At 44.3% G+C, this 27337-nt stretch overlaps 2 protein-coding genes and 1 pseudogene across 3 annotated transcripts in view; all 3 read right to left on the bottom strand.

Annotated features, from left to right (window-relative positions):
* LOC309553579 (uncharacterized protein) overlaps positions 1-27337 on the bottom strand; it is a 241585-nt gene that overhangs the window by 172102 nt on the left and 42146 nt on the right. The window lies entirely within an intron of this gene.
* Positions 1-27337, bottom strand: part of LOC309552826 (uncharacterized protein) — a gene marked incomplete at both ends in the record, with an annotated part of 253908 nt that overhangs the window by 27726 nt on the left and 198845 nt on the right. The gene's annotated exons all lie outside the window — the stretch shown is intronic.
* LOC309553582 lies at positions 14661-15521 on the bottom strand (annotated as a pseudogene). Its single transcript has one exon. The product of its transcript is annotated as an uncharacterized misc_RNA (transcript).

A 27337-nucleotide genomic window follows, 5' to 3' on the forward strand; every position in this document is an offset into this window, starting at 1 on the left:
AAACGCATATGTCGCTTTCACGTATTGACCTGTGCCTTTGCTCCACGGATGCGCTCAGATATGTCTCCAATATTAGATATGGACTGAGGAGTGTGTCAGATCACTCCCCACTCATCTTGTACTTAGAGGTGCAACCTAGAGCCACTTTGCGAAGGGCCTCATGGAAGCTGAATGCTCTTTGGTTAAACCTGTTCCCGTCCCACGATAAAGTGAGAACTAAGCTTCAGCAGTACTGGCATGTGAATATAGGAGAAGGAGATTTGGGTATTAGGTGGGAGGCCTTTAAGGTGGACATGAGGGGCTTATTCATAACGGAGGTTCAGTCCATTAAATGAAGTACAGCCGCACAGGGGGTTCAGGCCGAGCAATTAGTTGGTTGCCTGGAGGCTCGGTTTATTGTAGACCCCTCGGAGATCAATCGTGACAGCTGGGTAGCGGCGCAGGAGGCCCTCCTGCGTATTAACACTGCTGGGGCTGAAAGGAAGCGATTTTTTAATCGGCAGGCGTTTTACGAGAAGGGGAAGTGTACAGGCTGCCTTTTAGCTAAAATTGCCCCCTCTAATCAGTCCTCTCCCCCTATAGGTGCTCTAAGGGGGAGTGGGGGGTGGGGGAAGGTGGTCAGCACCCCAGATGCCGTTATGGAAGTTTTAGTATCATACTACTCTACACTGTATCAGTCTAGACAGGCCCACTCGGAGATGGACCTGCTGGTATATGTGGAGGCTATTCCATTGGTGTCCCTCTCTGAGTTGGAGAGGGAACTTTTAGATGCCCCCTTGACTCTAGAGGAATTGCAACATGACACCTGCTTATTCCCTAATACTAAGGCCCCGGGTGAGGATGGAATCCCGATTGAAGTTTATAAGACATATTCAGAGTAGATGTTACCACATCTCCTGGAGGTTTTTCAGGAGGCGAAACAGAACATGCGACTGCCTCCCTCAATGCGTAAAGCTAATATTATCCTTCTTTTAAAACCAGGTAAGGATAAGCTGGATCCGGGATCATACAGACCTATATCACTGTTGCAAAGTGACATTAAAATATTAGCAAAAGTGCTGGCGTTACGTTTGAATAAGGTGATTGCCTCCATTGTCCACTCGGATCAGGCCGGGTTTATGCCCCAGAAGTCTACCTCAATTAATCCTCGCAGACTTTATTTGAACCTGCAATCTCCGGTGGATAATGGCAGCGATCGTGCATTGCTGTCTTTAGATATACAAAAAGTATTTGATAGCGTTGGGTGGGATTACCTGTGGGTTGTCATGCGTAGATTTGGGTTTGGGGAAGAATATATCTCCTGGGTTCAACTTTTGTATTATTTACCAGAGACAGCTATTAGGGAAAATGGGCATGTGTCCTGTCCATTCTCACTATATAGGGGCACTAGGCAGGGATGCCCTCTATCCCCGCTATTATTTGCGGTGGCTATAGAGCCTCTTGCCGCCCTTATTAGAACTAACCATAAGATAGTAGGTTTTAGGTATGGTACAGTGGAGGAAAAGATCCTGCTTTATTCAGAAGATACCATGCTGTTATTAGGAGACACGTCCCAGTCTTTGGTGGAGGCGATGTCTATTATTACGGACTTTGGCTCTTACTCTGGCCTTTTGATTAATTGGACAAAGCCCTCATTGATGATTATTGATGAGTCACCTGTTGGTAGGTCCTCACCCGATACGGGTATTCCCGTGTCGGAGGAGATCCGATATTTGGGTATACAGATTACTCCTGAAATTGCAAGATTTTGTAGGCCTTATTGTGACCCCCTTGTTGGTTAAATTTCGGGAAAAGTTAGGGTTTGGTCCCGGCTTTGCATGTCGTTAGCAGGCTGGGCCAACCTAATTAAAATGATCCTTATGCCACAGTTGTTATATGTTCTTCAGAATTCCCTGGTTGTCATACCTCTCTGAGTATTTTGTATTATTAATTCTATTTTTAGGTCCCTTCTATGGTTGTCTAAGAACCCTAGGATCAAGCTGGAGTATCTCTAGCGACCGAAAGATCTTGGGGGGCTGGCACTGCCAAACCCATGGCTTTATTATTTGGCATCTCAGTTGCAGCATATAGCAAGGTCCATGTGGGAGGGGGGAGTCCGCTGCCCTACTTATGACCCATACAGTGGGCCCAGGTGGGTTGGCTGCTCTTCTGTAATCCCAAATTTACAGCAAATCTAATAAACTCTTTCCCACATATGCTCTTATCCAAAAAATATGGAACAAAGCTCGGCAGCTTCAGCAGGTGGTAGGGTTTACTAGTTTCAGCCCAATTTGGAACAATCCCAGGTATTCTGAATTGGCTAAGGTGCCCCATCGGGCTAGGTGGCAGTCGCATTATGGTACCCTCCTGAAACAGATCATTTGCAATGGCACCCTCAGGTCCTTTGATGACCTGAGGGAATCATATCACCTACCAATATATATGAAATTTTATTATTTGCAGCTTAGGCACGCAGTTAGAGCCCAGGAAGGGGTGGATATATGGGTGCAGTCCCCCACCCCTGTCTTTCATTTTATGTCAGAAGTGGACTCTCTTAAAGGGTTTATATCACACTGCTACTCATTGTTACTGGGTTCCTTTCTAGATCAACACCCTTTGCGTATGATTGCCACTTGGGAGCGGGATGTTGAATCTTTTGAAGAAGAGCAGTGGGAGAAAGCTTTGCAGGCGGTACAGGCGAGTTCTCTGAATGTGGCACAAAGGCTGTCTCGGCTTTATATACTTCACAGAGCTCACTATACTCCTGCACGATTGCATAGAATGGGTAGACGTGACAATGCCCTGTGCACTAGATGTCTGAGGAACCATGGAGATTTGATACATCTATTGTGGAGGTGCCCGAAGCTTCATATATATTGGAGGGAGGTGCTTTGTACATTGTCGAGGGTGTTTGGAATTACATTGCAGCAGGATCCTAAACTCTGTTTGCTGGGTATTTTGGGGAAGGTACAGGATCCTGAGATCACTAAACAGGCCATTCTGCAGGCACTGTTTCAAGCCCGGAAGTTGATCTTGAGACACTGGATCTCTCCAAACCCTCCGACGGTCAAGGAATGGATCACTCAGGTGGGGGAAACGATAAGGCTGGAGAAGTATATCCATCAACATAGGGGAAATCTGGGCAAATTCGACAAGCTGTGGGCCCCCTGGCTAGCTATGCCGGGGTTGGCACCGATGGACTTGGTATTAGATAGGCTGTGCCTGGGTAGTGGGTAAATGTAGGAGAAAACCTAAGTGAAAGAGGATGCTGATGTCCAGTATGGTAGATGAGGACTGGTAGGTCTCGACACTGCGGGTTGTTATTTGATGAGGCAAAAAGGGGAGGTGTTAATTATTGCCACTATGTATAATTGTTGATTGGGTATTTGAGTGAATTGATATTTGTAATATTTGTAAGTAATGAGGGGGTGGATCAGTCTTTGGACTCTGTTACTGTTATATTTGCTATGTGAATGTTTAATAAAGTTCTTCTTGATAAAAAAAAAAAAAAAGGTACTGTACCACCCGATATGAGTGGTGGGCACTGGCAGTGGGCACAGTACAGTCTGTGGGCCTGACACACACTGGCAGGCAACTGCAATTATATTAAAGGGTAAAAATTAAATGACTTTTTTTATCTGCAAGGTACTGTGCCACCTGATATGAGTGATGTGCACACAGTACAGTCTGTGGGCCTGTGGCCTCTCACACACGGGCAGGCAACTGTAATATATATATATATATATATATATATATATATATATATATAAAAATAAAAGCAGACTGATGTACCAGCCCTAAAAAGGGCTTTTTGGGGTGCTGTCAGGACGCTGTCCTTACAGCGGATGGGTCTTTGAGGACTGGAGTAGACACAGAACACTGGCCTAGCTATTAATTCAGCAGCAGCAGCACTCTCCCTGCTCTACCTAACACTGCAGCTTCAGAATTATTTTTTTATAGGAGGTGGGAGGGTCTGGGAGGGAGGGTATGCTGCTTGGCTGGAATGTGTCTGCTGACTATGAGGTACAGGGTCAAAGTTTGCTCAATGATGACGTATAGGGGGCGGACCGAACATCGCATATGTTCGCCCGCCGCAGCGAACGCGAACAAGCGATGTTCGCCAGCGAATAGTTCGGGACATCTCTAGTGCTAAACAGTGCAAATATCAAAACTTAAAACTATAAACATGCAGATAGTGCTATCAGCAATGTGTTTAAGTTAAAAAAAAAGTAAAAAAACATTTCTCCATTTTCATGAAAGTCAGATTAATATAACCCAGCCAGCACAGAGTTGCCCCATATATCAGAGACTGCAGAGTACAGTGCAAGGGAACTCTGACATAAAGCAGAATGCTGCAGATCATGATTTAGGGGGAATTCTGATGTAGGCGGGGGCTCTGGTGACCATAAACCACCTTATATAAGGGTCTGAAGCATTGCCCTTTACATCAGAATTCCCTTTTACATCAGGGTCCACAGAGTTCCCCCTTGCACTGCAAGGGGGAATCCTGTAGACTTTGATGTAGAGGGGAATGTCAGCAACTCTGATGTGGGGGGGAGAGGGGACTCTGGTGACCAAGTTAAGGGGGAGATTCCCTGCTATAAGGGGGAAACCTTTATATGAGTACCCCCTTACATTATTGTATTCACTCCCACCACATCAGTGACCCCCCTCAGACTGGCCTAGCAGGGCTGTCACTGACCTCCTCTCAGGGCTAAGTCGGATGGCTCCAGGTTGGCGGCTCTGGTGTTTTTTCCCATAGTCTCCTCTCCACAGTTCACACACGTCTGACTCCTCCCAGGACCCCCATCCCAGTGGCACCCCTACTCTTGACTCCTCTCCAGACCCCCTCCGAAACTGCAGACATGATAAAAGACAAGAGATAGTCAGAGGCTGCAAACATGATACAAGAGATGGTTAGAGGCTGTGGATATGATATGGGAGGTGGTTGGAGGATGCGGACATGATACGGGAAGTGGTCAGAGGATGCAGACATGATACAAGAGGTGGTCAGAGGATGCGGACATGGTACGGGAGGTGGTCAGAGGATGCAGACATGGTACGGGAGGTGGTCAGAAGATGCGGACATGGTACAGAAGGTGATCAGAGGATGCGGACATGGTACAGAAGGTGTTCAGAGGCTGTGGACATGGTACAGGTGGTCGTCAAAGGGTGCGGACATGGTACAGGTGGTCGTCAGAGGCTGCAGACACTGTACAAGAGGTGGTCAGAGGCTGTGGACATTTTACAGTGGGTAATCAGAGGATAGGGACATGGTACAGGACATTTGCACGGTGGACATTTAGGGCTGATTCACTATACCGCCGTTACACGGTTGACTAAAGTTTAGCGCCTTGGCGAACGTGAGAAGGTGAAATTGGAATTCACTATAACGCCGGAGGAAACGTTATTGCAAATAGGAATTCACTAAGGTCAAATAACGTCAGAGAGAGTTAAAAACAGTCCAGTTAAAAGCACAACTGTTTTGTTCAAAATCATGTTTCAGCCTGAATAAAAAAAAAGCCTAAATGGTTTGGAAAGATGTGGTATATCATTTGGAGATCAATGGCTTTTAAACTGTGTCAAAAAGTGAAATATAAAAAGAGATTTCTTTAAAAGTGTGAATGAAAGAAATAGCCCCTGCAGTCTACGGCTGGGAGGCAGCACATTTGTGCATGCTCAACGCCACATTAGACCTAAAATTTAACGTTTTGGAAATCGCAAGCCGGCGATATAATTCGGTACGAGCGTTAGTTAAAGTTTGTGCTCAGTTGTTCAAAACCAGCGATAACAGGCGAGCATTAAAGAGTTGAATGTTTTAAATGCACACATTTCATACTTCTAGCAATTGCTGAATTATGAAACACCATCATCTTTCCCAGATATTTGGGGTTTCCTGCTAAAGCATTTTTACTGTGAACAATGTTAGATATTGCTTCCATATTTAAAAAATATATTATTTATCGGGCTTAACAAATATTATTCTTGCTAGCAAGAGTAATATCTCCCCCCCCCCCCCCCCAAACAAAACAAATATCTTATTTACAACATACAAGTGATCGACCGATATAGGTTTTTCGTTGCCGATACCGATATTTTGGCAATCGCATATATCGGTATCGGCATATATTTTTGCACATTTAAAATTTTGCATAATAAACACAATTTTCGACACAAATCTGTTACTGAACATGTTAATCTTTATTTATTAACATTTTTAACATTAAGGGCTCATTCTTCACACCTTAACTGCATGAAAAATTATAGGAAAACTTCACTTGCAGGGACATTAGAAATTCACATCATCTGTGCATTAAGGCATAATAAACTACTGCAGTAGTACAGTCACTGCAATCATTTTAAATCACTACTGCAGTGCAGTCAGTGCAAAACTGCTAGAAAAAAAAGCTAGACAACAGCTAGGCAGTGGATTGGAGTCAGTGGACTACCTCTGCAGTAGGGCACTCACTGCAACTACTACAGTCAGTGCAAAACTGCTAGAAAAAAAGCTAGGCAACAGCTAGGCAGTGGATTGGACTAGAGTCAGTGGACTACCGCTGCAGTAGGGCACTCACTGCAACTACAGCAGTCAGTGCAAAACTGCTAGAAAAAAAAAGCTAGGCAACAGCTAGACAGTGGATTGGAGTGGACACTACTACTACTCTTTTCAATATTCCCAGTTAAGTAGAACAATATTCTACTGCAGAAAGCAGAACATTTCAGAATGTCCATGGTCACCTGTTAAACGGCTTCTGTTTTGTTCATATAATGCTGCCACTTCATAAACATGCTCAGGATGACAGAGAAGCAGAGAGACAGAGAGGCTTTTTTTTTTTTTTCAGAAACATATCCGTTATTGTTGCCTGGGATAGTGGAGGAGGTATTTCAAAATAACACTGATATTCATTTTGTTTTTTTTCTGTGTTGCATGATATAATTCAATATGATGAACTCTTAGATGGGTTCAAAGATTTGAAGTATTTTTGTTTTTTGCAGTTACTGATCCCATGCTTATGTTGTTTGAACATGTGTTGCACACTGCTGCTTTTCCTGGAGATGGTTGAGACGAGAAATAGTCCCAGACCACACTTTTACTTTTTCTCTCCTCATCCATCTCCATTGCAATTTGAAAGACACAAAAAAGTTTAAAAAAATGGCTTTCTGGCACCCTGTTGGTGGCTGAAGCCTGGCAGTGTGGATGGCTTGCTGGCACCCAGTTTTGGGTTGGTGGCTGACGCCTGGAAGTGTGGGTGGCTTGCTGGCACCCTGTTGTGGGTTGGTGGCTGTCACCTTGCAGTGTGGGTGGCTTGCTGGCACACTGTTTTGGGTTGGTGGCTGATGCCTGGCAGTGTAGGTGGCTTGCTGGCACCCTTGTGGGTCGGTGGCTGACACCTGGCAGTGTGGGTGGCTTACTAGCACCCTGTTGTGGTTTGGTGGCTGATGCCTGGCAGTGTGGGTGGCTTACTGGCACCCTGTGGTGGGTGGCTGGCCTGGCTGGAACACTGTGGTGGGTGGCTGGCTTGGGGTCACCCTGTTGTGTGGGTGGCTGGCTTGCTGGAACACTGTGGTCATGGTGGCTGGCTTGGTGTCATCTGGGTGGCTGGTTTGCTCGCTGGAACCCTGTTGTGGGGTGGGTGGCTGGATGCTGGCCTGGCACCCTGTTCTGTTGTGGGTCAGATGGCTGGCACCCTGTGGTCTCTCTCTCGAAATTTAAAAAAAAAATAAAGTTCAGGGGTTCAGCTGCACTGCTAAATCAGAAAAAGTGCAAAGGGTTGGTCATATGCAGTTGTACCCCAGAACTCTTTAGTAAACCTAAACTCCCCAAAAAAAAAAATTGTATATATATATATATATATATATTATATATCGATATATTGGTTTATTTGAAATAAAGAGTTCTGGGATTCAACTGCAAATGGCCAAACACTTTGCCAATTCTCTGACTTTTCAGCTCAACCGCGCATGCTCCAACCCTTTGCCATTTTGAACATTTTTAAGCTCAACCACACATGCTACAAAACATTGCAATTGATCACTGTTTTCAGATCCAAATCAACTCAAACAAGTCGACCCGCATCACTAATACAATCAGAAATGTCCAGAGCAACAAGTGGCTAAGTGGTTAGAAATCCTGCCTTGCAGCCCTGGCTTTGGGTGTTGCCCTACCTGCCCACTTAAAACTTTCACTGTGGTTCTACTTGCACAAAGACAGATATTGTTGGTGTCTGTTTTCCTTTTTTTAAAAACACTTTCAAACAGTCCTGATGGTAATATCAATTTATGTCACTCAGGGATCTCAGACATGCTGATGCAAATAAAAGCAATGTTACCGAAATGTCATCAAAACAAAATACATGAAGGTAGACTTCAACCATAAAGGCCTGTCGAGGATAAGGATTAAGCCATAATGATGGAACCTTCTGAAACAAATACAGCTGTGGTAGGTATAACTATATATTCCTAAAAAGTGGAATCCAATGTCACATTTTCAAATATAGTCCCATAAAATATCAGCCAGCTCTGTGTAGGTACATGCTTAGGTGTTTGTGAGATAATCAATCACAAAAAACATATTTCAAATGCAATAGAGGGAATTCAATGCATGTGTGTGTAACGCTCCTGCGTTTCTTATATGGTGTGGATTTTCAGCTGCAGAAATAGTTCCACGTCAGTTGTCATGTAAGAGATATGCTGAGATACCATTCCCAACCTCAATGACTCATCATGTGTGGAAGGTCTTATTTCAGCCAGTAAATACACACAATTAGCAAGCTGGTTCCTAGAGTGACTTTATATATGTGGTAACACAATGATGAAGGTTTGAGGGATAGGTTGAGTGGAGGTGGTAGGTGATAGACACTTGAAGGTGAGACAGTAGCAGATGGATGCAGGAAGGTTTAGCAATGTTGTATGATAGCAGATGATAGAATAGCAGGTGGACATACAAAAGAGATCAACCCAGTGCAGAAAAGTAGCAGTAGTCTCAAGAGCTAGCAATCTAGTTTATGCAGATGTGATAAACAGTCTCTACTATGCAGAGCTAGATAGTGTAAGCTTAGTATAAGTTTATAGAGAATTCCCCTGCGGGGTACTTAGCACTATTAGCGATACAGCCGAAGGGTGGTTCAGGAGAGGCGGATAATCCAGTAGCGGGATACAGGGATCAGCGCAGCGAGGTTCCGTCAGCGAAGTAAGCTTGCAAGCATGGAAGCTTCAAGCAAGGTTAGCATCCAGATAAGGGTGTTTGAACGAACACATGTGAGTGAGAGCCGACGCCTTAAATAGCCATCTAGTCCGGCGCTGAGTGATGACAGCTCCAGTCTTAAAAGGTGTATGCGCACCTTTCCAAAAGTAAATGGTAGGGCGCATACACTTGTGGAAAGTGTAATTTAGGGTACCAAAGGTACCGGAACATTACAATACCCCCCCTTTAAGGCCTGCTCCTGAAGGCCTCTGGAGCTGGTTTGTCTGGGTATCTCGCATGAAAATTGCGGATTAAACTAGGGGCATGTATGTCAGAGGTGTTTAGCCAGGTGTCGTCTTGGGGCCCATAGTTCTTCCATCTAACCAAGTACTGAAGTCTTCTTCTGTAGATACGAGAATCCAGAATCTCTTTTATCTCGTATTCTTCTCCACCTTCAACTTGTACAGGAGGGGGAGGTGGAATATTAGGCCTTATTCCTTGGTCCGGAACATGGGGTTTTAGTAGCGACACATGGAAAATGGGATGGATTTTTAGGTCCATTGGCAATGTAAGCTGCACTGCAGCTTTTCCAATAAGTTTCTTGATTGGGAAAGGTCCCAAGAACAGAGGTCCAAGCTTTTTGCTAGGGATCTTCAGTCTCAAGTTTTTTGTTGAGAGCCAAACGAGGTCCCCGATAGTATACTGTAGAGAAGGTCTTCTACGAAGATCATAGTACTTCTTTTGTTGACTGTGAGCGTGTGCAATGGTAGTATTTAGTAAACCCAGAGAATCCTTTATTTGGGAAAGATAGTCTGAGGCTACTGGGTTATTTGAAGGAAGGATGCGTGGAGGGAGAATAGAGGGATGGAACCCATAGTTCAAGTAGAACGGACTCTGCTTGGTTGTACTGTGAGTTGCGTTGTTGTAGGCAAATTCTGCCAGGGGGAGAAGATCCAACCAATCATCCTGTTGGTAAGAAGTGTAACAACATAAATACTGCTCGATGCATTGGTTGACTCTTTCAGTCTGTCCGTTGGTCTGCAGATGGTAAGGAGAAGTGAGCTTCCGCTCAATCCGTAGTATGTGACATAGTTCTTGCCAGAATTTAGAAATAAATTGGGATCCACGGTCAGACAAAAGAGTTTTTGGGATACCATGTAATCTGAAGACATGTTTCATCAGGAGTTCTGCCGTTTGTTTGGACGAAGGTAGTCTGCGAATAGCAATGAAATGTGCCATCTTTGTCAGATGGTCCACTGACACCAAGATGGTATTAAATCCTTTGGAAGGAGGCAATTCTACGATGAAGTCCAATGACAGAACCTCCCATGGAGTTTGGGGTATTGGTAGACTGCATAGTAGGCCGGATGGTCTCGTAGTGTCAATTTTGGACCTGGCACAGACATTGCATGAAGAGACGAATTTTTGTATAGATGTTTTCATGTCAGGCCACCAGAATTGCCGAGAAATCAAATTGAAAGTCTTTGTCATACCCATATGTCCTGCCATAGGCACATCATGCGATAATTCCAAGATCTTGGTGCGTAGGGTAGGTGGTATGTAAAGTTTGTCGTTGTAGTAGAGGAAGCCTTCTGCATCGGTATTTAGTTGTGGTGGGGGTGAATCCAACCTTATACCATGCAGAACCTCTTCCTTCAAGGAACGGACAACTCCAATAATGCGTTTGTGAGGTATTATAGGAACGGAAGGAATTTCAAAGTAATTTTCTTCAGTTAGTCGTGATAGTGCATCCGCCTTTTTGTTCTTATCTGCAGGTGTGTAGGTCACTAGGAAGTTAAACCTTAGAAAGAATAGTGACCATCGTACCTGTCGATGCGAGAGAGTTTTGCTAGTCTGAAGATATTGGAGGTTTTTATGGTCCGTGTATATAATTATTGGTAATTGGGTGCCTTCGAGTAAATGTCGCCAATTCTCCAGAGCCAATTTTATAGCAAGCAGTTCCTTCTCACCCACGGGGTAATTTATCTCGGGACTGCTCAGGGATTTAGAAAAAAAGGCGACTGGATGAAGTGGTGAAGTGGGGGTAGGTCATTGGGAGAGTATTGCTCCTACTGCCAGGTTTGACGCATCTACCTCCAGAATGTATTGGAGGGATGGGTCTGGATGGCGTAATATGGGAGCGGAAGTAAACCTTGTCTTTAACAAGTGGAAAGCCTTATTTGCTTCTTCTGACCATTTAAATGGTATTTTTATGCTAGTGAGCTGTGTGAGGGGTCTCACAATAGCAGAAAAGTTTTTTTATGAACTTCCTGTAGAAATTTGAAAATCCCAGGAATCGCTGTAGCGCCTTGCGTGTAGTTGGTGTAGGCCAATCCTGAATGCAGGATATTTTACTCATGTCCATCTCGATTCCTGTTTTGGATATGATGTAGCCTAGAAAGAGTACCTCATCTTTATGGAACAAGCATTTCTTCAGCTTCACATAAAGATTATGTGCAAGCAATCTCGATAATACAAGTCTTACATGTCTTATGTGTTCAGACAGGGTCCGTGAATATATAAGTATATCGTCCAGATATACCACAACACAGACATCTAGTAAGTCTTTAAAAATATAGTTTATAAATCGTTGGAAAACTGCAGGGGCATTGCATAGGCCGAATGGCATCACAAGATACTCGAACAATCCGTATCTAGTTCTGAACGCAGTCTTCCACTCGTGTCCATCACGGATTCGAATGAGATTGTATGCTCCTTTCAGGTCTAATTTTGAAAAATAGGTAGCTCCACGCACCTGCTCAATGAGCTCAGGGATAAGTGGTAGAGGATAGCGATCTTTTATTGTGATAGCATTCAATTTCCTGTAGTCAATGATAGGTCTGAGACTTGAATCTTTATTGCGAACAAAAAAGAGTCCTGCTGCTGTGGAAGAAGTGGAAGGTCTAATAAAACCTTTTTCCAAGTTCTCATCCAAATAGGTTTTGAGATGGGCAAGTTCATCCTGTGAAAGAGGATAAACATGACCGAACGGCAATTTGCTATTTGGGAGTAGATCAATGCTACAATCATAGTCTCGATGAGGAGGTAATGCTAACATAGTGGTGCAATCTCATCTGTCACCACAGACAGAATCTTCCTGGAAAACGGGAGGTTACACGTTTCCTCGCAATAACAAGAAGGGAAGGTCAAGGACCGTTTCTTCCAATCTATGGTTGGTTGGTGTGTGTGCAACCAGGGAAGTCCCAACACAATGGGAAAGTGGGGTGATGGTATTAAATCGAAGGTAGAAGTCTCCCTATGAGACTCGTTAATAGTGACTAGAAGTGCTTGTGTCTGATCGGTGATCGGACCAGAGGATAACGGAACACCGGTAATAAGACTTACTGAGACAGGTTTGAGTTTAGAAATAATAGGAATTTTATTTAAAGCAGCAAAACATATATCCATATAATTTCCACAAGATCCTGTGTCAATCATGGCCTTAGTAGTAATCCTGTTCTGGTCCCACTGTAATGTCAAAAAAACAGAAATGTAGGGGTTAGTGAATGAAGTTGTCAATCCTCCTAGAGAGACATGTGAACACTCACCCTTCTTTTTGTTGACTAGGGGACAGACGTTTATCTTGTGATCCGGGGATGCACAGTACAAGCAGAGATTTTCATTACGTCTTTTGGCTTTTTCCATAGTTGATAGCGGTGGGCGTATGGTTCCTATCTCCATAGGAACGGGGTCAACGGCCAGACTCCGAGAGGAAACGGATAATGGCATTTCCATCTTTTCAGCCTTTCTTTCTCGTAGTCTTCTATCTATGGTAATACTGAGTTGTATTAATGCATCCAGGGTTTTTGGCAGATCCGCTCGGGCAAGCTCGTCCTTAACGGCTTCTGATAGGCCAAGCCTAAATTGGGTTTTCAGAGATGCATCATTTCATTCTGAATCAAGGGTCCATCTCTTGAACTCTGCGACAAAGTCTTCCACAGGCCTCCTTCCTTGTTTCAAGGATCTTAACTGAAGATCAGCAGTACTCTGCCTATTGGGGTCATCATATAGGCTAGTGAGCTCTGCCAGGAACAAGGCATAGGAGTTGAGAAGCTGGTCGTTTTTCTCAAAAAGAGAATCTGCCCAGGCTCGAGGATCACTTGATAGGTAAGAAATAATAGTACAAACCTTAATGTGATCAGTAAGGTAGGTACGAGGTTTTAGCAAAAAAAGTAACTCACATGCGTTTTTAAATTCGCGAAATTTTTTCCGATCGCCTGTAAATACCAAAGGGGAATTTATCTTGGGTTCAGGGGACTGAGCAGAGGTAAGTTGTGTCAGTCTAATTACCTGCTGCGACAGAGCCTGATTGTCTTCTTTTAATTCAGCAAGTGCGTGTATTAACGCAGATACTTGCTGTTTTAATTGTGTCACCTGAGTGGCTATTTCTGCTGAATCCATTTTTTAGGTTCGTTCAATCTGTAACGCTCCTGCGTTTCTTATATGGTGTGGATTTTCAGCTGCAGAAATAGTTCCACGTCAGTTGTCATGTAAGAGATATGCTGAGATACCATTCCCAACCTCAATGACTCATCATGTGTGGAAGGTCTAATTTCAGCCAGTAAATACACACAATTAGCAAGCTGGTTCCTAGAGTGACTTTATATATGTGGTAACACAATGATGAAGGTTTGAGGGATAGGTTGAGTGGAGGTGGTAGGTGATAGACACTTGAAGGTGAGACAGTAGCAGATGGATGCAGGAAGGTTTAGCAATGTTGTATGATAGCAGATGATAGAATAGCAGGTGGACATACAAAAGAGATCAACCCAGTGCAGAAAAGTAGCAGTAGTCTCAAGAGCTAGCAATCTAGTTTATGCAGATGTGATAAACAGTCTCTACTATGCAGAGCTAGATAGTGTAAGCTTAGTATAAGTTTATAGAGAATTCCCCTGCGGGGTACTTAGCACTATTAGCGATACAGCCGAAGGGTGGTTCAGGAGAGGCGGATGATCCAGTAGCGGGATACAGGGATCAGCGCAGCGAGGTTCCGTCAGCGAAGTAAGCTTGCAAGCATGGAAGCTTCAAGCAAGGTTAGCATCCAGATAAGGGTGTTTGAACGAACACATGTGAGTGAGAGCCGACGCCTTAAATAGCCATCTAGTCCGGCGCTGAGTGATGACAGCTCCAGTCTTAAAGGTGTATGCGCACCTTTCCAAAAGTAAATGGTAGGGCGCATACACTTGTGGAAAGTGTAATTTAGGGTACCAAAGGTACCGGAACATTACAGTGTGACTTGGAAGAGACACTGCATAGAGTACAATATATTTGTCACCGTATATGGTTACTTTCTGAAGCAGTGCGGTAACAAATGTGCTCTATTTGAATATGAAATCTATACTTTATTAAAATATTACCAATATTCTTTATTTAACCAGAGCACAAAAGTTAATACATTCTTTGTCATTTAGGACCTTCAGATGGCTTCTCTCCTGTGTGAAATGTGTTGTTTTTAAACAGATATATGCCAAATCTGAAATATTTATAACATTCATATTTAACTAATTGAATTAGCTTATTCCCCTATGTGAATCATCTGGTGTTGGGTAAGACTTTCCTTTCTTCTAAAACATTCACCACATTCCAAACAACTATATGGTTTTTCTCCTGTGTGAATCCTCTGGTGCCTAGTAAGATGTGTCTTTTGTTGAAAACACTTGCCACATTCCAAACATTTAAATTATTTTTCTCCCGTGTGAATCCTCTGGTGTATAGTAAGAAGTCTAATTTCTGCAAAGCTCTTGTCACATTCTGAACATCTATATGGCTTCTCTCCTGTGTGAAACTTTTGGTGTTTATTAAGATGACCAATTTGCACAAAGCATTTGTCACATTCTGAACATCTAAATGGCTTCTCTCCTGTGTGAATCTTCTGGTGTTGCAAAAGATGAGCCATTTGTTTAAAGCATTGGTCACATTCTGAACACATAAATGGCTTTTCTCCTGTGTGAATCCTTTGGTGTTGCTTAAGTCCAGATTTTTTGGCAAAACATTTGTCACATTCTGAACATTGGAATGGCTTCTCTCCTGTGTGAATCCTTTGGTGTTCAATAAGATGTGACTTCATATAGAAACACCTGTCACATTCTGTGCATTTAAATGCATTTTCTCCTTGGTGAATCTTCTTTTGGTGGTAAGAAAGATGTGTCGATTGTGAAAAGCTCTCATTACATTCTGAACAACTGTATGGTTTATCTTCTGTGTGAATCCTCTGATGTCCAGTAAGACATCCCTTTGATGAGAAACACTTATCACATTCTGAGCATTGAAATGGCTTCTCTCCTGTGTGGCTCCTCATATGTAGAACAAAATTCCACTTTATTGAGAAATATTTATCACATTCTGTACATTTAAACATGTTTTCCCTGTGTGAATCTTTTTCTGGAGGCAAAGATAGGTCTTTGAAAAGTGATTGTCAAATTCTGTACCTTGATATGTCTTCTCTCTTGTGTTAATTTTCTATTAATTATTGAGGGTTGCTGAAGGATTTTTTATGGGTCATAACATTGCCTTATCATGGGTCGTTGTCTACGGAAGCTATCTGTAAAACTAAAAAAAATAAATGTTGAATAAAAATGAATATCAACTTGAGAATAACATTCTGGAATTTGAGACACAAATGGATTGTTTTCCAATATTCATTCACTATATTGACAAAAGTATTGGGACACCCCTCCAAATCATTGGATTCAGGTGTTCCAATCACCCTTCGGGTCTGGTATGGACTTCAAGGGGAACAAAAATGCGATATTAAACAGAAATGAAAAATGTTAAAAACAGGCATGGGGTTCCCCTTAAAATACCCCCATAATCTATACCAGACCCTTATCTGGGCATGCAGCCTGGCAGGTCAGGAAAAGGGGGGGGGAGCGAGTGCCCCCCTCCTGAACCATACCAGACCACATGCTCTCAACTATCCCCCCACCCCAAAGCACCTTGTCTTTGTCATGGGCGGTAGTTGTGGGGGTCTTCAGGCAGGGGGGGGGTTCGGAATCTGGAAGCCCCCTTTAACAAGGCCCCCTCCTATGTGAATGAGTATTGGGTACATACAGTAGTACCCTTACCCGTCACCAAAAAGTGTCAAACAGTAATAAAAAAAAACACACAGTTTTTGACAATTACTTCATTAAAAATAAAAAATACTGCTGGTTCCAGGGCCTGATGAGCTAGGCGGGCAGAGCGGTAGCTCTGGATACATCTGCTTACAAAGCCCTTCCAGCACCTCAGTGACACCTCAGTCCTCCTCCATACCACCCAGGGCAGGTACAGGCATGGACAGGTATGTAATTCACGGCCCTCTGGGTCCAGGAGAGGTCCGCTCGGACGCCAAGCCTCCCGCCGCATATACCGCCAATATAGCCGCCACATCCCCCACGCTATCAGCGGGACACGCGGCCTCTCAACAGCTACACACAGACAGCGATGCCCCCCCCGCAATGATGAATACGCCTGCATAGCCCAGGCCGTCGCTGCCCTTCTCTCCCCTACTATCACAGCGGCTGTTGACAATGCGGTGACGGCAGGCATTGCACAGCTCTGCAGGGAGATGGGAGGAACAGGCAAAAAGACTGTCTGATCTTGAACAAAGGCTGTCAGACAGAGGATGAGGTGCAATTGAACTTGACAAATGACCACAGAAATGCCCAGACCCAGCAGTACATTCTTGATAAATTAGAGGACCTAGAAAACCGTTCCCGTAGGAACAACCTGCGTATCATAGGGGTCCCAGAATCTTTCACGGTCGCCATGCTACCTGAATTATGCTCAGCCCATATACCCCTGGCATTGGGGATCCCCTCTTCATGCTCAGTGGAAAGAGCTCATAGACTGGGCCCCCCTTCCAATGATAGGTGCACACCGCATACAGTGATCGTGCGCTACCTCAATTATGCAGACAGGGTCACCATTTTGAAATCCTTTCGCAACGCCAAATCGTTGCAAGTGGACGGGCACAGACTCCTCTTATTTGCAGACTATTCACAAGAAGTAGCAAGGCGATGCAAAGCTTTTCAACCCAGCTATGCTTCACTCTTCCAAAAAGGGATAAAATTTACACTGGCCTATCCTTCAATCCTACGCTTCACCACCGCGACAGGCGAATCAAAAGTCCTTTTCTCACCCTGATGAAGCTGCCATTACCTACAAGCATACAAGCAAATCCCTATGGATGCCCAGGATTCTTCGCCTCCTGTAATGTCTCCTGGCAATAAAAACCTCCGTAGCCCGAGAAAGGACTCCCCCAAACGGGCGCGTTACACAAATGAATCCCGCAATGACCAGCATCGTTGATACCTGTGTCCTAGATTCCTAGGACCTACAAGTATACCACCAGCAAAGGTTGTGTCAGGCATCTCATATGTGATATAACTGCTCCCAGGTTACCAATATGCTAGTGATCTACTGATGACTTATTTTTGTTTCTTTTTACTTATGCTCTAAATAGGTTATCTACTTTAGCCTATAAATGTGAATGGTATGCTCATGCATCTCTTGCCTGCTCTCCCCCCCCCCCCCCACAGCTTTACTGGAGTGTCCTAGACTGCCTTCCTGGGGCCAGCCAACATGGGGAATCCGTGTCCACTAACAAGTTTCCTAACTTTCGCCAGACCTTCACCGCCGAAGTGCGAACCGTTACCCCTGTGATTACCCCACCCTAGGCACTTTGCAAATCCGTTAACACTGATTGGAAAATGACGCTCCTCAGGAAAAAAAAATGAAGTCCAAGACTTCTATGGTATGTGTTATTTTTTTTATTTTTTTTTCATCTCCCTAGATTGTTATTCTTTTATCTGGAATATCCTTCCTTACCTATCCTTGCAGAAGGCATGCTCCACATTGTTTCAGGGCACTCACCAATTGGAACTTCTTTGTTCCCCTTCTATATCCCCAGTTACCGTACAATGTTGCATGTGTAGAACCCTCCCCTCACGACCCTCCTTGATATTAAGATAATATCATGGCACATCAAGGGTTTGTGGTCTCCCCACAAATGGATCGCAATACTAAGCCACTTAAAGCGTCTGAAAGCAGATGTTGCGTTACTGCAGGAAACGCATATGACAAACCAAGACTTTCATCGAATGCGCAAATCATGGGTGGGCCAAGTCCATGACTCAGCATCAATTAAACATAAGGCTGATGTCCTCATCCTTATCAACAAAAATCTCCCTTGTGAGATCATATCCATTAGACTTGACAGTGATGGGAGACTACTCTGTATGATGCTTAAGGTTCAGGACACCACCATAGTCATTGCGAGTGTCTATGCCCCCAATTCCCCTTAATCATATTTCCAAAATCTTACCTCCCAACTAGCTCCTTTCGCCCATCTTCCGCTCATGGTTGGTGGAGACTTCAACTCCATCATGAACCCCTTGGAGGACAAATCTAGAGACAAACTCTCCCCATCTCCTTCCAGTAGTTCCAATTCCTTCCTCTCTGACTTCGCACGCTCCCTTGCTTTAACCGACACTTGGAGACTGGCTAACCCACTTGGCAGAGACTTCACATTCAGCCTGTCCAGAATCGATTACTTGTTCTGCAACCATACTTTCCTCAAGTTTACCTTCAACCCCAATATTGGGGAGATAGCAATTTCCGACCACGCTCCTATCTCTTTAATCTTCTCAGACCACTCTGCATCCCACTCACCAATAATATGGCGATTCCCTTCTTACTTAGCCAGCAATGCAGACTTGCAAAAAGTGTTAAAGGACGCCTGGAATAATTTCTTACAGGATAACGCATGTGGATGACCTCCTTCTCCTTTGGGAGGCAGGGAAAGTAGGACAGTCCTACGAGTTAGAATTATAGCTTTCACTGCAGCCTATAAAAAAAAAAATGCTAACGCCTGCTAGAAGATAAGCAGTGACAACCTGCGCCTCACACAAACTCAGCTTTCCCAAGATAATTCCCCAGCCCATAGACTTGCCTGGAAGGAAGCCAAGCTAACTTTTGACCACTGGGCAAAGACTAGAGAGCGCTTTCATCAATCGCTCCTAGATCTCCGTCTACACAAATATGGTAACAAATCCGGGAAGCTCTTGGCCCATCTTTGCAGAGGCCCACACACCCCAACTCATCACAAGAATCAAAGGCCCAAGAGGCGATATACTCACGACACTGCAAGACATTACAGAGGTTATGAAAGATTTCTATTCTTCATTTTATGGCCCCGACCCAATTGATGAACAAAAGCCACAGTATTCCTAGACAAGGTCAACATCTCTAAACTAACCCCCACGATGCTCTCCCAACTCAATGCCCCGGTGACTATTCAAGAGGTGCAATCAGTCATAGCTTCTCTCCCTACAGGTAAGTGCCTGGTACCTGGTGGCACCACCCCCTTCTGACGCCACGGACCCAGCATGCAATGGTCCATGCATATAAGAGGCGTCAAATAGCTTAGCCTGCAGTAGGCAGCCAACCTTCATGTCAGTGGGAGCATTTTCATTTTTTTTATTTTTCGGCTGCGGCATGATTGGCGATGGATTTACATTGGGGAACACTATTTTTTTATTTTTTTAATAAAGGAATAGTCAAAAACTGTGTTTTATTTTAAACTTTTTGACACTTTTTGGTGAATGGGTAAGTGTTATATGTACCCGATACTCATTCACAAAAAGGGCTTCCAGATTCCGATAAGCTCCCACACCCGCAGACCCCAGGCAGGGGGGCTCTGCACCCACCCCAAAGCACCCCCCCCATGTTGAGGGCATGTGGCCTGGTATAGTTTGTGGGTGCGTTCGCTCACCCCCCCCCTTTCCCGACCTGCCAAGCTGCATGCTCGCATAGCAACCAGCTATTCTTCACACAGAATTAGAATCAATTGATCAATTTTCAACCGATTTAAATTTCAATTGATCTGAAAATTTGGAACACATTAAAAAAAAAAAGTAACTAATTTTTCATTTTTGCACAAGTCGCACTCACTCAAAGTTGCATCAAAGTCGCATGAAAGTCCTGTTAAGTCGCACAGCAAAGTCGCAATGGATATTGCACTGATTTTAAAGTTGCATAAGTGTGAAAAGAGCCTTAAAGGCTAAATTCAGCAAAAAGGAAAAAATAATAAATGTACAATCTTTTTGAAGAAAACAAGCAGAACTTTGGAGGTTGTAAGGGGGCACTCTGAAGAATGCAAGGGGGAACTCTGGAGGTGCTAATTTATTACCTCCAGAGCTCCCCGTTACATCCTCCTGAGTGCCTCCCCTACATCCTCATGTGTTCCCTTAGGATTACTGTACTAAGATGGCACTCTGGAGAATGTAAGGGGACACTCTGGAGGAACTAAGGGGGCATTATGGAGGTACGAAGTACCTCCAGAGTGCCCCCTTTCATATACCTTCTGGCCTGGCTGCCACTCACGAGGTAAAACACTTTAGAAAAAAAAATTCCTTGTCGGTGACTGAACTGTGCATGCGCAGTCTGGAGCCAGCGAATTAGTGAACTACCAAGCTCACCCTCTATGTGTGCGTTGGGGCATGTGAATATAAGCCACATCCTGCTGCCCGATCTGAGGCTGAGCCCAACAGTTCCTTATTCGGATGGCATAAGACTGCACATGCACAGTTCAGAGTCACAAGGGTTTTTTTCCAAGGGAGCAGGATGTACTTGCCGATCGCTTCCCCTCTGTCTTGCCTGGAAAAGCTTAGGAAAAACCACCGGTGAAGCAGAGTGCAGGTAGCAGGGCAAGAAATTGTGATGACGGACCAGGATACTGCTAAGCAAGACAGGTGCTCTTAATGTGTCCCCTCTCCTTTTTGTGGTGTTTGAGGGTGCTCATGAAGATTCCAACCACTAGGCATGCAGAGAATGCAGGGACGGGACGTATGTTGGTTGGAATGCTAAGAAAGAGCAGTGCAGTGACAGTGTTAATCTCCATTATTAAGCCCGAGCAGAAGAGGGGGGAGAACGCCTGATGAAGGAGCATGGATGCTCCAAACGCGTGCAACCCCTATCTTCTTCCCACCAGGAAGTGACGTTGGTCAGACCGGAAGCAGGTAGCCGGAGCCCTGCTGCAAATGCTCCGCCGCCGCCGCCGCTGAATCCTACGGACAGGCTGCCGAACAACAGCTTCTCCACACCACCGGCACCAAACCACCCTCCTCTACGCCACTTCCTCAGGAGAAGAAGGTGGATGAACCCACTACACCCATCGTACCTGTCTAACCTTACCTCAGAGTAAGTTGCTACATTCATTATTGCTGAATAAATTTATGCTACACTAAGCTGGCGCTGCTCTTTCCTGCTTTCTATTCCTCAGAGCCTCTCCTCGCTCCAGTTGGCAGCGGCCGAACGTGGCCCCCTCCCATCAACTTTTGGATCCCCCTCTTCGCTGCTCCATACCCCCTTCTCCTTCTCACCCCCCTCCCTTGTACCACCCAGCTATATTAGAGAGCGCCATGACATCACCCACATCCAGTGACGGTGTTAACCTCCATTATCAAGCCCGAGCAGAGGAGGGGGGAGAACGCAGGAAGGATCAGAGAAGAATCTGTGCTGCGGGTGCAGAGCTAGAACAGAGTAGACGGTTGTGCTGGATCAGTGGGAGAGCTAGGTGTACATTTCTACTTGGTGTTATGTCTAAAGGAGTGCGGGAGGGAGCGCAGAGTCAGCGGTGTTGAGCTGCCTCGATAAACCTGCAGATCGGGCCAGTATATGCTGAGAGGCAGCAGCATCTGCTCTGGATCCTTGGCAACACAGTCACAGGCTTCCTACTGGCCACAGGCCCTCGGACAATGCCCGAATGGTCTGCCCCTGGGGAGGGAGGAACCAAGCTTAAAGTACTTCTAAAGGTCATATGTATCTGATTGACAAGAACACAAGCAACACTCTTTTTCCACCGTTTTTCTAGGTAAATATATTTCTAAAGGTGCTATTGATATTACATTTTCACCACATATTGGTAACAACCTTTGCAATCCATACATACAAAGAAACCCAAACAAATGTGTTCAAAAATTAAGTTCTGGATAGTAAAATGGAATGACACAGGGAAAAAGTATTGAACACATGAAGAAAGGGAGGTGCAAAAAGGCATGGAAAGCCAAGACACTGTAACGCTCCTGCGTTTTATGTATGATGTGGATTTTCAGCTGCAGAAATATTCCACTTCAGTAGTCATGTAGAGAAACGCTGAGACACCAATCCCAACTCCCAATGACTCATCATGTGTGGATGATCTCAATTCAGCAAGTAAATACACACACTCAATAAGATGTTTCCTAGAGTGACTTATGTATATAGTAACACAGTGATGATAGGCTGAAGAGACAGGTTGGGTAGAGATGGTAGATGACAGACACTTGAAAGGAAATGTTCTTGAAAGTAAGATAGTAGCAGATGGGATGCAGATAGGTTTAGCAATCATGTATGGTAGCAGATGACAGAGTAGCAGGTGGACATACAAGAGAGATCAACCCAGTGCAAGAACAGGTGGTAGTAGGCTCAAGAGCTAGCAATCTTAGATAATGCAGATGTAGTAATAGTCCTTAGTATGCAGAGCTAGATAGTGTAAGCTTTAGTATGAAGGTTATAGAGGTTTCCCCTGTGGGGTACTTATCACTAATAGCAATGTAGCAGAGGAGAGGTTCGGCAAGAGCGGATGATCCGGTAGCGTGGTTCCGACAGCGAGGTATGCTTGCAAGCATGAGAGCTTCAAGACAGGTTAGCATCAAGGCACAAAGCAGTTTGAACGAACACATGTGAGTGAGAGCCGGCGATCTAAATAGCCATCCAGTCCGGCGCTCAGTGATGACAGCATCAGTCTTAAAGGTGTATGCGCACCTTACCAAAAGAAAATGGTGGGGCGCATACACTTATGAAAGAGTAATTAGGGTACCCAAAGGTACCAGAACATTACAGTACCCCCCCTTAAGGCCGGCTCCTGAAGGCCTCTGGAGCTGGTTTGTCTGCGTACTTCGCATGAAAATTGCGGATTAATCTAGTGGCATGTATGTCAGAGGTGTTTAGCCAGGTGTCGTCTTGGGGCCCATAGTTCTTCCATCGAACCAAGTACTGAAGTCTTCCTCTGTGGATACGAGAATCCAGAATCTCTTTTATCTCATATTCTTCTCCACCTTCAACTTGTACAGGAGGAGGAGGTGGGATAGTAGGCCTTATTCCTTGGTCAGGAACATGGGGCTTCAGTAGCGACACATGGAAAATGGGATGTATTTTGAGGTCTATTGGCAATGTAAGCTGTACTGCAGCTTTTCCAATAAGTTTCTTGATTGGGAAAGGTCCCAAGAACAGAGGTCCAAGCTTTTTGCTAGGGATTTTCAGTCTTAAATTTTTTGTTGAGAGCCAAACGAGGTCCCCGATAGCGTACTGAGGAGAAGGTCTTCTGCGAAAATCATAGTACTTCTTTTGTTGACTAGGAGCGTGTGCAATGGTAGTATTAAGCAAACCCAGAGAGTCCTTTATTTGGGTAAGATAGTCTGAGGCTACTGGGTTATTTGAAGGAAGGATGCGTGGTGGAAGAATAGAGGGATGAAACCCATAGTTCAAGTAGAACGGACTCTGCTTGGTCGTACTGTGGGTTGCGTTGTTGTAGGCAAATTCTGCCAGAGGGAGAAGATCCAACCAATCATCCTGTTGGTAAGAAGTGTAACAACGTAAATATTGCTCGATGCATTGGTTGACTCTTTCAGTCTGTCCGTTGGTCTGCGGATGGTAAGGAGAAGTGAGCTTCCGCTCGATCCGTAGTATGTGACATAGTTCTTGCCAGAACTTGGAAATAAATTGTGATCCACGGTCAGACAGAAGAGTTTTTGGGATACCATGTAACTTAAAGACATGTTTCATCAGGAGTTCTGCCGTTTGTTTGGACGAAGGTAGTCTGCGAATAGCAATGAAATGTGCCATTTTTGTCAGATGGTCCACTGACACTAAGATGGTATTAAATCCTTTGGAAGGAGGCAATTCCACTATAAAGTCCAAGGACACAACTTCCCATGGAGTTTGGGGTATTGGTAGACTGCATAGTAGACCGGATGGTCTCGTAGTGTCAATTTTGGACCTGGCACAGACATTGCATGAAGAGACGAATTTTTGTATAGATGTTTTCATGTCAGGCCACCAGAATTGCCTGGTAATCAGATTAAGAGTCTTTGTCATACCCATATGTCCTGCCATAGGCACATCATGCGATAATTCCAAGATCTTGGTGCGTATGGTAGGTGGTATGTAAAGTTTGTCGTTGTAGTAGAGGAAGCCTTCTGCATCAGTATTTAGTTGTGGTGGGGGTGAATCCAAACTTATACCATGCAAAACCTCTTGCTTCAAGGAACGGACAACTCCAATAATGCGTTTGTGAGGTATTATAGGAACGGAAGGGATTTCGAAGTAGTTTTCTTCAGTTAGTCGTGATAGTGCATCCGCCTTTTGGTTCTTATCTGCAGGTGTGTAGTTCACTAGGAAGTTAAACCTTAGAAAGAATAGTGACCATCGTACCTGTCGGTGAGAGAGAGTTTTGTTAGTCTGAAGATATTGGAGATTTTTATGGTCCGTGTATATAAGTATTGGTAATTGGGTGCCTTCGAGTAGATGTCGCCAATTCTCCAGAGCCAATTTTATAGCAAGCAGTTCCTTTTCACCCACGGGGTAATTTATCTCTGGAATGCTTAGGGATTTAGAAAAAAAGGCGACTGGATGAAGTGGTGAAGTGTGAGTTGGTCGTTGGGAGAGTATTGCTCCTACTGCCATGTTTGACGCATCTACTTCCAGAATGTATTGGAGGGATGGGTCTGGATGGCGTAGTATGGGAGCAGAAGTAAACCTTGTCTTTAACAGGTGAAAAGCTTTATTTGCTTCATCTGACCATTTGAATGGTTTTTTAATGCTAGTGAGCTGTGTGAGGGGTCTCACAATGGCAGAGAAGTTTCTGATGAACTTCCTGTAGAAATTCGAAAATCCAAGGAATCGCTGTAGCGCCTTGCGTGTGGTTGGTGTAGGCCAATCCTGAATGCAGGATATCTTACTCATGTCCATCTCGATTCCTGTTTTGGATATGATGTAGCCTAGAAACAGTACCTCTTCTTTATGAAACAAGCATTTTTTCAGTTTCACATAAAGGTTGTGTGCAAGCAATCTCGATAATACTAGTCTTACATGTCTAATATATTCACGATCCCTGTCTGAACACATAAGTATATCGTCCAGATATACCACAACACAGACATCTAGTAAGTCTCTGAAAATATCGTTTATAAATCGTTGAAAAACTGCAGGGGCGTTGCATAGCCCGAATGGCATTACAAGATATTCGAACAATCCGTATCTGGTTCTGAATGCAGTCTTCCACTCGTGTCCATCACGGATTCGAATGAGATTGTATGCTCCTTTCAGGTCCAATTTTGAAAAATAGGTAGCTCCACGCACCTGCTCAATGAGCTCAGGGATAAGCGGTAGAGGATAGCGATCTTTTATTGTAATAGCATTCAATTGCCTATAGTCGATGATAGGCCTGAGACTTGAGTCCTTATTGCGGACAAAAAAGAGTCCTGCTGCTGTGGAAGAAGTGGAAGGTCTAATAAAACCTTTCTTCAAATTCTCATCCAAATAGTCTTTGAGATGGGAAAGTTCATCCTGTGAAAGAGGATAAACATGACCGAACGGCAATTTGCTATTTGGGAGTAGATCAATGCTACAATCATAGTCTCGATGGGGAGGTAGTGCTTGAGCATTTTTCTCAAGAAAAACCTCAGAGAGATCCTGATAACATAGTGGTGCAATCTCATCTGTCACCACAGACAAGATCTTCCCGAAAGACGGGAGGTTACACGTACCCTCGCAATAGCAAGAGAGGAAGGCCAGGGTCCGTTCCTTCCAATCTATGGTTGGTTGATGTGTGTGCAACCAGGGAAGTCCCAACACAATGGGAAAGTGGGGTGAAGGTATTAGATCGAAGGTAGTGGTCTCCATATGAGACCCGTTAGTAGTGACTAGGAGTGCCTGTGTCTGATCAGTGATCGGACCAGAGGATAAAGGAACACCGTTAATAAGACTCACTGAGACAGGTTTAAGTTTAGAAATAATAGGAACTTTATTTAAAGCAGCAAAACGTATGTCATATGTATAATTTCCACAAGATCCTGTGTCAATCATGGCCTTAGTAGTAATCCTGTTCTGATCCCACTGTAATGTTAAGCAAACAGAAAGGTAAGGGTTAGTGATTGAAGTTGTCAATCCCCCTAGGAGGACATGTGAACACTCACCCTTCTTTTTGTAGACTAGGGGACAGACATTTATCTTGTGATCCGGGGATGCACAGTACAAGCAGAGATTACCAGATCGTCTTTTGGCTCTTTCCATAGTTGATAGAGGTGGGCGTATGGTTCCTACCTCCATAGGAACGGGGTCAACGGCCGAAATCTGAGAAGAACTGGATAATGGCATTCCCATTTTCTCAGCCTTTCTTTCTCGTAGTCTTCTATCTATGGTGATACTGAGTTGTATCAATGCATCCAGGGTTTTTGGCAGATCCGCTCGGGCGAGCTCGTCTTTAACGGCCTCTGATAGGCCAAGCCTAAATTGGGTTTTCAGAGATTCATCATTCCATTCTGAATCAAGGGTCCATCTCTTGAATTCTGCGACAAAGTCTTCTACAGGTCTCCTACCTTGTTTCAAGGATCTTAATTGAAGATCGGCAGTACTCTGCCTATTGGGATCATCATAAAGGCTAGTGAGTTCTGCTAGGAACAAGGCATAGGAGTTGAGAAGCTGGTCGCTTTTCTCAAAAAGAGAGTCTGCCCAGGCCCGAGGATCGCCTGTTAGGTAAGAAATAATAGTACAAACCTTAATGTGATCAGTAAGGTAGGTACGGGGTTTTAGCAAGAAAAGTAACTCACATGCGTTTTTAAATTCGCGAAATTTTTTGCGATCGCCTGTAAATACCAAAGGAGGATTTATTTTGGGTTCAGGGGACTGAGCAGTGGTAAGTTGTGTCAGTCTAATTACCTGCTGCGACAGAGCCTGATTGTCTTCTTTTAATTCAGCAAGTGCGTGTATTAACGCAGATACTTGCTGTTTTAATTGTGTCATCTGAGTGGTTATTTCTGCTGAATCCATTTGTGGTTCGTTCAATCTGTAACGCTCCTGCGTTTTATGTATGATGTGGATTTTCAGCTGCAGAAATATTCCACTTCAGTAGTCATGTAGAGAAACGCTGAGACA

The sequence above is a fragment of the Pelophylax lessonae genome (assembly GCF_965119305.1).
Source record: "Pelophylax lessonae genome assembly, chromosome: 4".
NCBI classification, from domain to species: domain Eukaryota; kingdom Metazoa; phylum Chordata; class Amphibia; order Anura; family Ranidae; genus Pelophylax; species Pelophylax lessonae.